The sequence below is a fragment of the Cervus canadensis genome, chromosome 1, assembly GCF_019320065.1.
Source record: "Cervus canadensis isolate Bull #8, Minnesota chromosome 1, ASM1932006v1, whole genome shotgun sequence".
Classification (NCBI taxonomy): domain Eukaryota; kingdom Metazoa; phylum Chordata; class Mammalia; order Artiodactyla; family Cervidae; genus Cervus; species Cervus canadensis.
Window position 1 is genome coordinate 60,633,359 of NC_057386.1, and position 12,904 is coordinate 60,646,262.

The 12,904-nt window shown below is 37.0% G+C and overlaps 1 pseudogene; it reads left to right on the plus strand.

The window, feature by feature from the left end:
* Window positions 1-12,570: 12,570 nt before the first annotated feature.
* Window positions 12,571-12,699, plus strand: LOC122425881 (annotated as a pseudogene).
* Window positions 12,700-12,904: the final 205 nt, after the last annotated feature.

Here is a 12,904-nt window from a genome sequence, read left to right on the forward strand (position 1 = left end):
TGGATATCTATGGATCTGCATCTGTGGATACAACCAAAGGCAGATCAAAGATTTGGTTGAGACCACAGGTGCAGAACCTGAAGGCATGGGGGGCTGACTGTATGTAGAACCAGTGAGAAAACAGAAATCATTGGCTCAAGATAAAAGGAGCTTAAGACCTCATTTGATCCTTATTAATCAATTTTATTCATTGATCTAATTTAGAATTAATCAATACTTTTTGTATAGTTTGCTTTCTCATTGGGAAACTATAGAGCTTTTTCCTCATATTTCCTTTTTCGGCCCATCCTTTGCCTTACAATTAAAGTTAATATTTTAAAGGACAGATATAACTATGCCACTCTTTTGCTAAAAATCATTCATGGTTCCTCACTGCTTGGAGTCAAGTGAAGCAACGCTTTTCTTCCACTAATCCCATGCTTCATGTCATCTAGATTTTACTCTTGTTACACAAATACAACATGTAGGTTAACAACCCTGTGTTTATTTTGTTCATGCTATTTTCTATTCTTGGAATACCTTTTTCCTCTGGCTTTCTTCCCCATATCTTTCTACTCCACCTTTCTGCCGGATGACATATCTTATCCTTGCTAACCAAACAAAAATTTGCCTTCTCTAGGAAGCCAGAACTGACTTTAAAAGATTAATTATTACCTCCTTCCTGCTCTTATGTCTGTTCCTCTATTGGTAAACATGGTCATACTTTAGTGTAATTTTCTTCCCTGTGAATCTTTCTTCCTCCCAGGCTGTGAATTCCCTAAGAGTAGGGATAATGACATTTACTTTTTTAGTTTCAGGGTCTGGCACATAATACACAAAGTAGCTTTTGAATGCTTACAACTTTTCAATTGTATCTTTCAGTATTACCATTTCTTTGGTGTCCTTTGACTCTAAAATTCTGTGGTTTTCATTGGTACTTTGGAGATATAAATATTATTATACATAGGGTTCAGATGGAATTTGTACCAATGAATGAAGTCTTATATATAAATGGCAAGTTAAATTGCCTTGTGGCTTGCAAAATAGGAAAAGCCAAATACGGAAACTACGTGATTCTGGGTCAGTTTAACATTGACTGGCTTCCAGAGTTTATGTGGCTTTTGTTAACAGGAGTTACGAGTCTTGTCCTTCTATGTAGGATTGGCTATGGCCTTTGTAGAGGTACTTTGATAGGAATAGCCATGAGGGCATATAAAGAGAATGGATGTACATTGTTTTGTGTGTGAGATTTTCCTCCTTGTTGCCTCCCTACCACATACTAGTGATACAAAAGCTGGGTATAAGCATGGAAGGTGTAGGAGGTCATTTGTCCCTTTTAGCAAAATGATTTCACTATGAGTGGATATAGTGTCACAGTCATATGAAATAAGCTTGGCTAATGTTGACAAATGTCTGTCTGATGTTTCATAATTTCATATATTTATTAGTGTTTTTTTTTTTTTTAAAAAAAAAAAAAACATTGTTGACACTAGAGTAACTCTGGATAGCAGCCTGGAAAAGAACGTCACCATTAAAGTAAATATCAAAAAAAGATCATCTTGTGGCAGTTGGGAGTAGCCAGGGAAAATAAGAACCATTCTGACAGTCAGTATACATACATCAAGTCTCAAACACACAGGTATTTACCCTTTCCTGTATCCACGTTCTCTCAAAACAATAGCAATGTCATATCTAACATCAAGTGTTTCCTCTTAGCTTTTGCCTAAACTCCAACTTACTTTTTCTGGCACTTCTCTTAGTACCTAGTGGTTACAAGAGCATGGTTTGGCCAACAGTGACTCTGGCCAATGGGTGTAGCTGGAATCAGGCACATAGGAAAGGGTTCATCTGTATATCACAGTAGCACCCAGCAGTGGAGCTGTTAGCATTTCCTTTCAAAATTGTCTTGCTGAGAGTTTTGAGGTTTGATCTTTTCAATTTTCACTGGCTTAAAATTTGTCACCAGAGTGTTTTTTTTTTTTTTTTTAATGCAGACTTGTCCAATAGAGAGAGCAATGGCACCCCACTCCCGTACTCTTGCCTGGAAAATCCCATGGATGGAGGAGCCTAGTGGGCTGCAGTCCATGGGGTCGCAAAGAGTCAGGCACGACTTAGTGACTTCACTTTCACTTTTCACTTTCATTCATTGGAGAAGGAAATGGCAACCCACTATGGTTTTCTTGCCTGAAGAATCCCAGGGAAGTGGGAGCCTGGTGGGCTGCTGTCTATGGGGTCACACAGAGTTGGACATGACTGAAGTGACTTAGCAGCAGCAGCAGCAGACTTGTCCAAACTTTCAGAAACACTGTCTGGTAAATAATTCTTCACTTGAGGTTTCAGGTAGGAAAAAGAAATAAGATTTACTTAGACTTCATGTTTCTCTTTTGTGTGATTAAGATTATTACATTTATAAACATTCTGTCATTGTGTTGCTTGGAAAGAATAAGTAGTGACCTAAGAAGAAGGTCAGTTTTCTTAAAAGTTTATACCAAAGCCGTTCTACATTCTGCTGGATAAAAGCTTTAAAATATATTCCTTGGTTATAATCTTGACTGCATAACCCTTAATTGACAACAGATCTGTTTCTTGTTCCCTAGGGACCAGCACTTTTATGAGGCCTACTACTCTCATTGATATTAAAAAAAAAAAAGATTTATAATGGTATTTGTCATTAAATTCTGCAGGAATTTGACAGGCATCTTACACTTTTGCATGAGTCTAAGAGTAAATCCTGGTTTGTTCATTTCCATCAGTGTGGCTTTTGTTCTACAAAGAGAATTTAAGATTCAGAAATAAGCAGCCCAGGTTCCAAAGTAAAAGTGTTAGTCTTCAGTCATGTCTGACTCTTTGCACCCCTATGGACTGTAGCCCACCAGGCTCCTCTGTCCATGGACTTCTCCAGGCAAGAATACTGGAGTGGGTAACTGTTCCCTTCTCCAGGTGAATCTTCCTGACCCAGGGATTGAACCCAGGTCTCCTGCATTGCAGGCAAATTCTTTCCGTCTTAGCCACCAGAGGAGCTCTCTAGACTCCAAACGTCCACCAAAGAGTTCTTGTGTCTCGCTGAGTCCCAAAATCCTACATTTCTTTTGTTAAGAATGGCCTACTTGTGCACCTTATTTTATGAACTGGAAACATTCCTAAAACAGTTAATTTAAATTAAAAAATCAAGAGCTACCATTTATTGAGCACACTCACATGCATGGCATGGTACCGGACATTTCCTTTTATTACTTTATTTCATCCTCATAGCACCCTATAAGATGTGGATATTATCCACATTTAGCAAATAAGTTATGTGAGAGGCCCAGAAACTACTGATGTGACTCAGGGTCATGGAGGCAATAAAATGAAGTCCTAAAATCAGAATCTTGGTGTACTTGACTCCAAGTCCTGTTCATCTTCTGTAGCCACTGCACATTGTAATACTTCAAATATGCCTTGAAATTGACCATTTTCAGAAAGCCTAGTCCATTTTTCCTGAATAATAACCAAAATATTTTTGTATTAAAATGTTGCTTATCTGTATTAATCATTTAAAATGTTGTACACTATCACTTCATGGCAAATAGATGGGGGAAAAGTGGAAACTGTGACAGATTTTATTTTCTTGGGCTCCAAAGTCACTGCAGATGGTGACTGCAGCCATGAAATTAAAAGTCACTTGCTCCTTGGCAGAAAAGCTATGATAAACCTAGTCAGAATATTAAAAAGCAGACACATAATTTTCCCAACAAAGGTCCATTTATAGAGCTATGGTTTTTCCAGTAGTCATGTATGGATGTGAGAGTTGGGCTATAAAAAAGCTGAGCACCAAAGAATTGATGTTTTAAAATTGTGGTGCTTGAGAAGACTCTTAAGAGTCCCTTGAACCACAAGGAGATCAAACCAGTCAATCCTGAAGGAAATCAATTCTGCATATTCATTGGAAGGACTGATGCTGAAGCTGAAGTTCCAACACTTTGGCCACCTGATGTGAAGAGCCAACTCACTGAAAAAGACCCTGATGCTTGGAAAGACTGAGGACAAGAGGAAAAGGGGTCAACAGAGGGTGAGATGGTTGGATAGCATCCATCTCAACGGAGCTGAGTTTGAGCAAACTTCAGGTGACGGTGAAGGACAGGGAAGCCTGGTGTCCTGCAGTCCATGGGGTCCCAAAGAGTCAGACACAACTTAGCAGCTGAACAGCAACAATACGTGCTAACAGATAATCTGTCTCCAGTATTCCTATTGTGCTTCCAAGAGTTTCTTAACTGTAGATGGATGGGCTTCATAGAATCAATGACATCCTCCGCAGTTGAAGGCACAGTTTACATGTATTTGAAGAAATGTATCTTCTTACAAGGACAAAGGCCCATGTTTCATCATATTCCTTGAGAAAACAAGTTTAAGATTATTGCTCTAAATAGTTAGAAAATTCACTACTTAATGAAATAAGTAGTGAAGAAAGATACTTCAGGAAGATTTACACTACTTCAGAGTATTTCTTTTCCTGTTGAAACATGGAGATTTGGGAAAGAGCAAAGAGAAAAAAGATGTGGAAGGACCTTTAAAATTACAATAGATGATGAACCTACCAAATTTAACCTGTAAGTTCTAGACATTAGGCTTTTTTACTGTGACCCACAAAGTTAACTTTCTGTATAGTTATTTGTTGGTTAGAAAGTTAGTTCGATACTTCATATAGAGGCAGACCTGGGTAAGCAGTAAACACTTAGTAAAAGTGCTGTGTGCAACACTCAAGAAGTCAAAGGATAAGTGAGATTCTTTACTGCCTGTAAAGAAAGAACTGGGAGAGGGGTGGTTCAGCTGTGGTCTATGGTTCAGATCAGGACCATTCCAGCTCGATGATTCTGTTGAGTGTACAGGAAGAAGGTCTCAGGGCCATGAGAGCATCAGTAGTGTTATGGATGTCAATTTCTAAGACTTCAGTTTCCACATTTGATCATTGCTAATATGGGTCAGTCTGAAGATTCACCTTCTAAGGAGACTCTCCTTTCTCATCTCCCCTTTCAAAGTTATCTTTTCTACACTTTAACAAAAAGGAAAAGAGGACACAGTTTTCACTTATTCTTCCATGGTGCTCTGCCTCGGAATGGGAAAACCTTCATAAGGAAAGGAAAAAACAGAAATATTGCAGTTGGTAGTGAGAAAAGGAATGACCAACTATTATGGGGAATTTCTTTGAATTTAGTGTTCCCAAGTACACAACACAAATTGAAGAGAACCTAACTCAATTGTTATATTACATCAAATAATTATTTTTGATAGTTAAGTCATCCTGATATCTTTTTGGCCTGTATCTGAGAAGAAATTTAGAGAATTGAGGAGTTCTACTACTGCATTATTTTCATCCCTATCTATTTTTTAAATAAACTTTTTACCCCAGTGTTTCTATTAAATAAAGGAAAAGATTAATAAAGTTCAGGCTGGGGTCAGTCCCATTCTAACTGTAAATAATATTTATCCTTGAACATATAAACTAATCTTAACAGCCCATCTATTTTATAAAAAGATGCATTTCCAAATCATAGATGTTTTGCATCATAAGATGCAGTTTATAAATAATAATTATTTATATGTGTTGTTTTGATCAACTATCAACTATAAATAATAGCACTGATAACTCAACCCAGAAAAAAATTTATTTAAAACTTAGAACCTTAAGATAATAGGAAAAAATTAGATCTCTAATTTTAATTTTGATATATATTCTAGGACAGAAAAAAGATGTGATAGAATGAACAAAAATAGACTTTCAAGCTTAAAACATTATATTTGAATAAAATTCTTTGATGATATCAAAGAAAATATGAATTCAGGAAGAAAATGGGATAATGGAAAACTTTTGTGTTTTAAAGAAGAGATTGTCTGGCATTTTTCAAGTGGTTAATAGTTGATGGTATATCAATACTCTTGGTATAAGATTTAATTAAATGAAACAGTATTGTATAAAATGTTTATGTTTATAATACATTATTTCTTACGTTCTCTACGGCCAGTGGGTGGATAGTAAATTGGCAGCAAGTCTCCTAGAGGAGAAAAATACCCTGATTTGTAGCATTTTTTCAAATTCCATATTGTAAATTTTTCTCACGTACAATACAGTTTGATACAATACAGGCTACAACACATGTGGGTTCAACCCCTGGGTCAGGGAGATCCCCTGGAGAAGGAAACGGCAACCCTCTCCAATATTTTTGCCTGGAAAATCCCACGGACAGAGGAGCCTGGTAAGCTATAGTCCATAGGGTTGCAAGAACCCAGGTCTCCTGCATTTTGGGCAGATTCTTTACCAGCTGAGCCACAAGGGAAGCCCCAAAATACTGGAGTGGGTAGCTTACCCCTTCTACAGGGGATCTTCCCCACCCAGGAATCGAACCAGGGTCTCCTGCATCACAGGAGGATTCTTTACCAACTGATCTATGAGGGAAGCCCAAGAGTCAGACACTCCTTAGCAAATAAACAACAACAACTACCCATGGAACTTTAAAAATAACTAGATTCTAAGGCTCTAATTCATCCTCTAAAGCTAGAATCACCAGTGACGGGGTCAGCCAGCTTTGCTGACCCAGGGATCAAACCTGCATCTCCTGCATTGGCAGGAGGATTCTTTACCAGGGAAATCTGTGGCTGCCCAACAGGATCAGGATAAGGGGGAAAGGAACTGACACAGAAGTCTTCTCTCAATTTAAATGTACAGCAGTTAGAAAACTTCAACGAAGCTAACTATATGCTTCTCTTACTAGAGAATTTGGGAAAAGTTTTGGCCCCTTTAGGACTTTCCCCACTGCACACAGCCAATCACATTAGGCAGCTATAAGAATTAAATGAAATCACACACCTGAAAGAGCTGCATAAGATAACTGTATTTTACATATAAAGAGAACAGAGTGTTATTTCAAATCCAAACTAAGATCAAAGAGCAACAGTAAATGTCCAAGCCTACATGTGTGCTGTGAGTTCCAGGCCTAGCTATGTCTGGGACCATGGTGTGGTCATTAGCTGATTGGCAAGAGCAGAGCTGCCCTAAAGGTCCTTGGGGTTTCTTTTTCATGGGTTCTGTGCAACTCAGTTAAAGGTCTGACCCTGGGCTATCCTGGGCTTTACTGGACATCTGTGTTGTTCACTCACCATTTGGGACCTTAGTTTTGTGTCCTCAGTTATAATCTGTATCCAGCTATAATCTAGTCATGATGATGACTCCATTTCATTTACTATATATATTGTTGGAAGAGAAACATTAAATTTCAAACAAAACTCTGCTCTCTCCTTCTCCCACTTTATTCACTTATGTCTGATCCCTAGAGTAGGTTTCTAAACATATAGTTCCATTCATTAACCCAAACACAGGATGAAAAACTCTAATTGTTCCTGAGAGCATGAGAATGGTTCCTCCAAGACTGCTCAGAGTGGCCACAGCCTTAGAGAATGGGAGCCTGACAAATGGATGGGACTTTCCACTCAAATTTCTTTCCTCGCTCCCAGGAGGTCCTTGAAATATAAAATGCTTACTCATAACCACTATAGGATGTTATATCCTTATTTAGTGCACATTAAAACACTTGTGTGAGCAATTGCTATTATGTATTTTCTGCTGAGATGTTCCCAGGTGCTGAAGAAGTTGACTTGTTTGCTGTGAGAAAACATAATGTTCATTTTAATGTTTGGTGTCTTTTTCTTAACAGCTCAATGTCTCACAGCATACTATAAACATACACAAAAGCACAGCCAATAACATAATACCCATATGTTTGCAGATACAATAAAGCATTACAGATTTTATTGAAGGTCTGGTTTCATTTCTCACCCCCTCAGAGGGAGCAACTCTCATGAAGCTGGTTCTTCCTTATGTATAATTTTATATTTTCACTATACATATATATTTCTATAAATAATATTATGAAGTAATGAATGATTTAAAACTTTATATGCATGAATTGTGTACACCAATATGAATTTTTTCATGATATTGTTTAAAACATCTGTAAGTAAATGGTTTTATATAGTTTAATGTTATTTTTCTTTTTAGTTTTTTTCTTTTTTTCATATAGGTATGTATATATTTCTGGGTTTTTTTTTTTTTTTTGACTGTATATCTGCTCTAGCTCAATTTTATTTTATTTTATTTTTTTATTAGTTGGAGGCTAATTACTTCACAACATTTCAGTGGGTTTTGTCATACATTGATATGAATCAGCCATGGATTTACACGTATTCCCCATCCCGATCCCCCCTCCCACCTCCCTCTCCACCCGATTCCTCTGGGTCTTCCCAGTGCACCAGGTCCGAGCATTTGTCTCATGCATCCCACCTGGGCTGGTGATCTGTTTCACCATAGATAGTATACATGCTGTTCTTTTGAAATATCCCACCCTCACCTTCTCCCACAGAGTTCAAAAGTCTGTTCTGTATTTCTGTGTCTCTTTTTCTGTTTTGCATATAGGGTTATCGTTACCATCTTTCTAAATTCCATATATATGTGTTAGTATGCTGTAATGTTCTTTATCTTTCTGGCTTACTTCACTCTGTATAATGGGCTCCAGTTTCATCCATCTCATTAGAACTGATTCAAATGAATTCTTTTTAATGGCTGAGTAATATTCCATGGTGTATATGTACCACAGCTTCCTTATCCATTCATCTGCTGATGGGCATCTAGGTTGCTTCCATGTCCTGGCTATTATAAACAGTGCTGCGATGAACATTGGGGTGCACGTGTCTCTTTCAGATCTGGTTTCCTCGGTGTGTATGCCCAGAAGTGAGATTGCTGGGTCATATGGCAGTTCTATTTCCAGTATATATTTCAATGCATTTATTTTCAATTTTTGTCCCTAGTTTTTCACTACTACAAGAGTTTGTAAAGTGAGTATTTTTCTACACATCTCCTTTTGTACATACATGCAGATTCTTCTAAGTTTCATATGTAGAAATGATTTTCCTTGATACAGTCAACTTTACTGTATCAAAAAAATCTTTCAATATGTTACTTTGTTACTTTCTAAAAACCTTACAGTTCCCTCAGCACTCTGACTTTTAATCAATCTAAAATGAATTTTCAGTGTTGTGTGAGGCAAGGAACATTATTTGTTCAACTGGAAAAATAATCTATCCTTGAAAAATGTGTTAACTAGTTTATCTTTTCCCCAGTGATTTTACCCTGGTTTTGTAGTATAATGAGTTTCCACATTTCTGGATTCTCTACTCTGTCCCATTGGTGGTCCACTTCTGTGCCAGCTCCATGTGGTATTGTTTATTCTACTTGTGTATGAATCTTGATAATTTAAAGGCAACTCATTCTTCAAAGTCATCTTAGCTATTCTTTGTCTTTTATTCTTCTATATGAGTTTTATCACCAATTTTTGAAGTTTTGTCTGTATTGCTACTAGGAATTTTACTAAAATTGTGTTAAATTGTAGAACAATTTTAGGGGAAACAAAACCTTCAGGTAAATTTTCTATTTGTGTAGGACTATTTTTATATCCTTCAAAATTATTTTATTATAGTTTGTGCAGTAGATGTTTGGATGTATTCCTGTGCATCTCAAGGTTGTTTTGTTATTGTCATTGTCTTTTCCTCCACCATCAAAATTTATTTTACTTTTCAGCATATGATAAACTTTTTCAATCTGACTCTTATGCCTTAATTTAACCTAGATCAATTTTCTTTTACCATTTCTGTTTTTGTTTGTTTGTATTGTTTCGGTTCTATCTTTCTGAAATTTCTTTAGACAGAGTTTGAACTTACATTCCTTCTCCATCACCCTTAGTTCTTAGAGTTCTTTGTTTATTTTTCACTATGTTTCAGAAGATTTTCTTGAATTTATCTTCAAGATAATTAATCTAGTCTTGAGGAATGACTATTATAGAATTTAGTCATTGGATGAACTGAATATTTTATTCCTGTAATCATGTATTTATTTTCCAAGAAGTTGTTCTCCTTTTATAACTGATCTTTTTTATTAGCAGCCTTTTTTTTTTTCTTTCATAGATTAAGTATTCTCTTGTAATCCCTGAGGGTATTATTAAGAATATTTAAACATTTTCTCTGTATTCTATATTTTTTTTTCCTTAATGGTTGGGTATTCTGTTTGTTGATCTTTGCTTTACCCTTTGATTTTTCTCAGGTATCTGGTATCCCTTATTTGCTGTATCTTTGCATGAAGAATTTGGCTGATCGGGGTAGGTAGAGGGTATGAATTTTCTCAGCTATTCTGAATGTATAACTGGACAAAACATTAGCTCATACAATTACCAAAATAAAAAGGTTCATTCAGTACAGAATCTCATGCACTTCCTTCATGGTTTTAGCTGTTTTGACTTTTCCCCCTTCTTCAATTGCTGTCAAGACCTAGAGTTGGATATTGACTAGACATGCAGACCTTTGTAGCTACCTGAATTTGCATGAAAACTCTACCATGAATTAGCTGTGTGACCCCAAGGTCACTTGATCTCTCTGTTTCTCATTGAAAGGGGGAAAGTAGCAGAATCTACCTTGTAAAATTATAGTGAAGATTAAATGATCCACTACATAGAACAGGACCTGGCACATAGTAATGCTTTATTAGTGTTAAGAGTTTTTGGTAATTATGTCATTATCTCAATGATAACATAAGTTAGGCCCTGATAGTCTTTTTATTGAGGTATAATTGACACACAACATATTTGTTTCAGTATATAATACAATGATTCAGTGTTTGTATACATCATGAAATAATCTCCACAAATAAGTTCAGTTAACATCAACACTGCACATAGTTACACATTTCTTTTTTCTTGTGATGAGACCCATTATTCTTTTTTTTTCCATTTATTTTTATTAGTTGAAGGCTAATTACTTTACAATATTGCAGTGGGTTTTGCCATACATTGACAGGAATCAGCCATGGATTTACATGTATTCCCCATCCCAAGCCCCCCTCCCACCTCCCTCACCACCTGATCCCTCTGGGTCTTTCCAGTGCACCAGTCCTGAGCACTTGTCTCATGCATCCAACCTGGGCTGGTGATCTGTTTCACCCTTGATAATATACATGTTTTGATATTGTTCTCTCAAAACATCCCACGCTCGCCTTCTCCCACAGAGTCTAAAAGTCTGTTCTGTACATCTGTGTCTCTTTTTCTGTTTTGCATATAGGGTTATCGTTACCATCTTTCTAAATTCCATATATATGCATTAGTATACTGTATTGGTCTTTATCTTTCTGGCTTACTTCCCTCTGTATAATGGGCTCCAGTTTCATCCATCTCATTAGAACTGATTCAAATGAATTCTTTTTAATGGCTGAGTAATATTCCATGGTGTATATGTACCACAGCTTCCTTATCCATTCGTCTGCTGATGGGCATCTAGGTTGCTTCCATGTCCTGGCTATTATAAACAGTGCTGTGATGAACATTGGGGTGCACGTGTCTCTTTCAGATCTGGTTTCCTCAGTGTGTATGCCCAGAAGTGGGATTGCTGGGTCATATGGCAGGTCTATTTCCAGTTTTTTAAGAAACCTCCACACTGTTCTCCATAGCGGCTGTACTAGTTTGCATTCCCACCAACAGTGTAAGAGGGTTCCCTTTTCTCCACACCCTCTCCAGCATTTATTGCTTGTAGACTTTTGGATAGCAGCCATCCTGACGGGCGTGTAATGGTACCTCATTGTGGTTTTGATTTGCATTTCTCTGATAATGAGTGATGTTGAGCATCTTTTCATGTATTTGTTAGCCATCTGTATGTCTTCTTTGGAGAAATGTCTGTTTAGTTGTTTGGCCCATTTTTTGATTGGGTCATTTGTTTTTCTGGACTTGAGCTGTAGGAGTTGCTTGTATATTTTTGAGATTAATCCTTTATCTGTTGCTTCGTTTGCTATTATTTTCTCCCAATCTGAGGGCTGTCTTTTCACCTTGCTTATAGTTTCCTTTGTTGTGCAAAAGCTTTTAGGTTTAATTAGGATTGGAAGAATCAATATTGTCAAAATGACTATACTACCCAAAGCAATCTATAGATTCAATGCAATTTGTATCAAGCTATCAACAGTATTTTTCACAGAACTAGAACAAATAATTTCACTATTTGTATGGAAACACAAAAAACCTTGAATAGCCAAAGTAATCTTGAGAAAGAAGAATGGAACTGGAAGAATCAACCTGCCTGACTTCAGGCTCTACTACAAAGCCACAGTCATCAAGACAGTATGGTACTGGCACAAAGACAGAAATATAGATCAATGGAACAGAATAGAAAGCCCAGAGATAAATCCATGAACCTATGGACACCTTATCTTTGACAAAGGAAGCAAGACTATACAATGGAAAAAAGACAACCTCTTTAATGAGTGGTGCTGGGAAAACTGGTCAACCACTTGTAAAAGAATGAAACTAGAACACTTTCTAACACCATACACAAAACTAAACTCAAAATGGAATAAAGATCTAAATGTAAGACCAGAAACTATAAAACTCCTAGAGAAGAACATAGGCAAAACACTCTCTGACATAAATCACAGCAGGATCCTCTATGACCCACCTCCCAGAATGTTGGAAATAAAAGCAAAAATAAACAAATGGGGCCTAATTAAACTTAAAAGCTTTTGCACCCATTATTCTTAAAAGAACACTCTCCTGAGAAATTAAATAGATTTTGGGGACTAAGAGTTGGAATAGGAGCTTGCTCTGTCCACTCTATGCATCAACGTGGTATTACAGTACTTCCAGTAATGGTGCACCCCCTTTGGGGAAAAAATATTGTTTTAAAAATAAGACTGAGTATTGATGTTTCTACAGATAAGCTTGGAGAAGGAAATGGCAACCCACTCCAGTATTCTTGCCTGGAGAATCCCATGAATAAAGGAGCCTGGTGGGCTATGGTCCATAGGATAGCAAAGAGTCAGACACAACTGAGTGATTGAGCATGCATGTGCACACACACACGCATG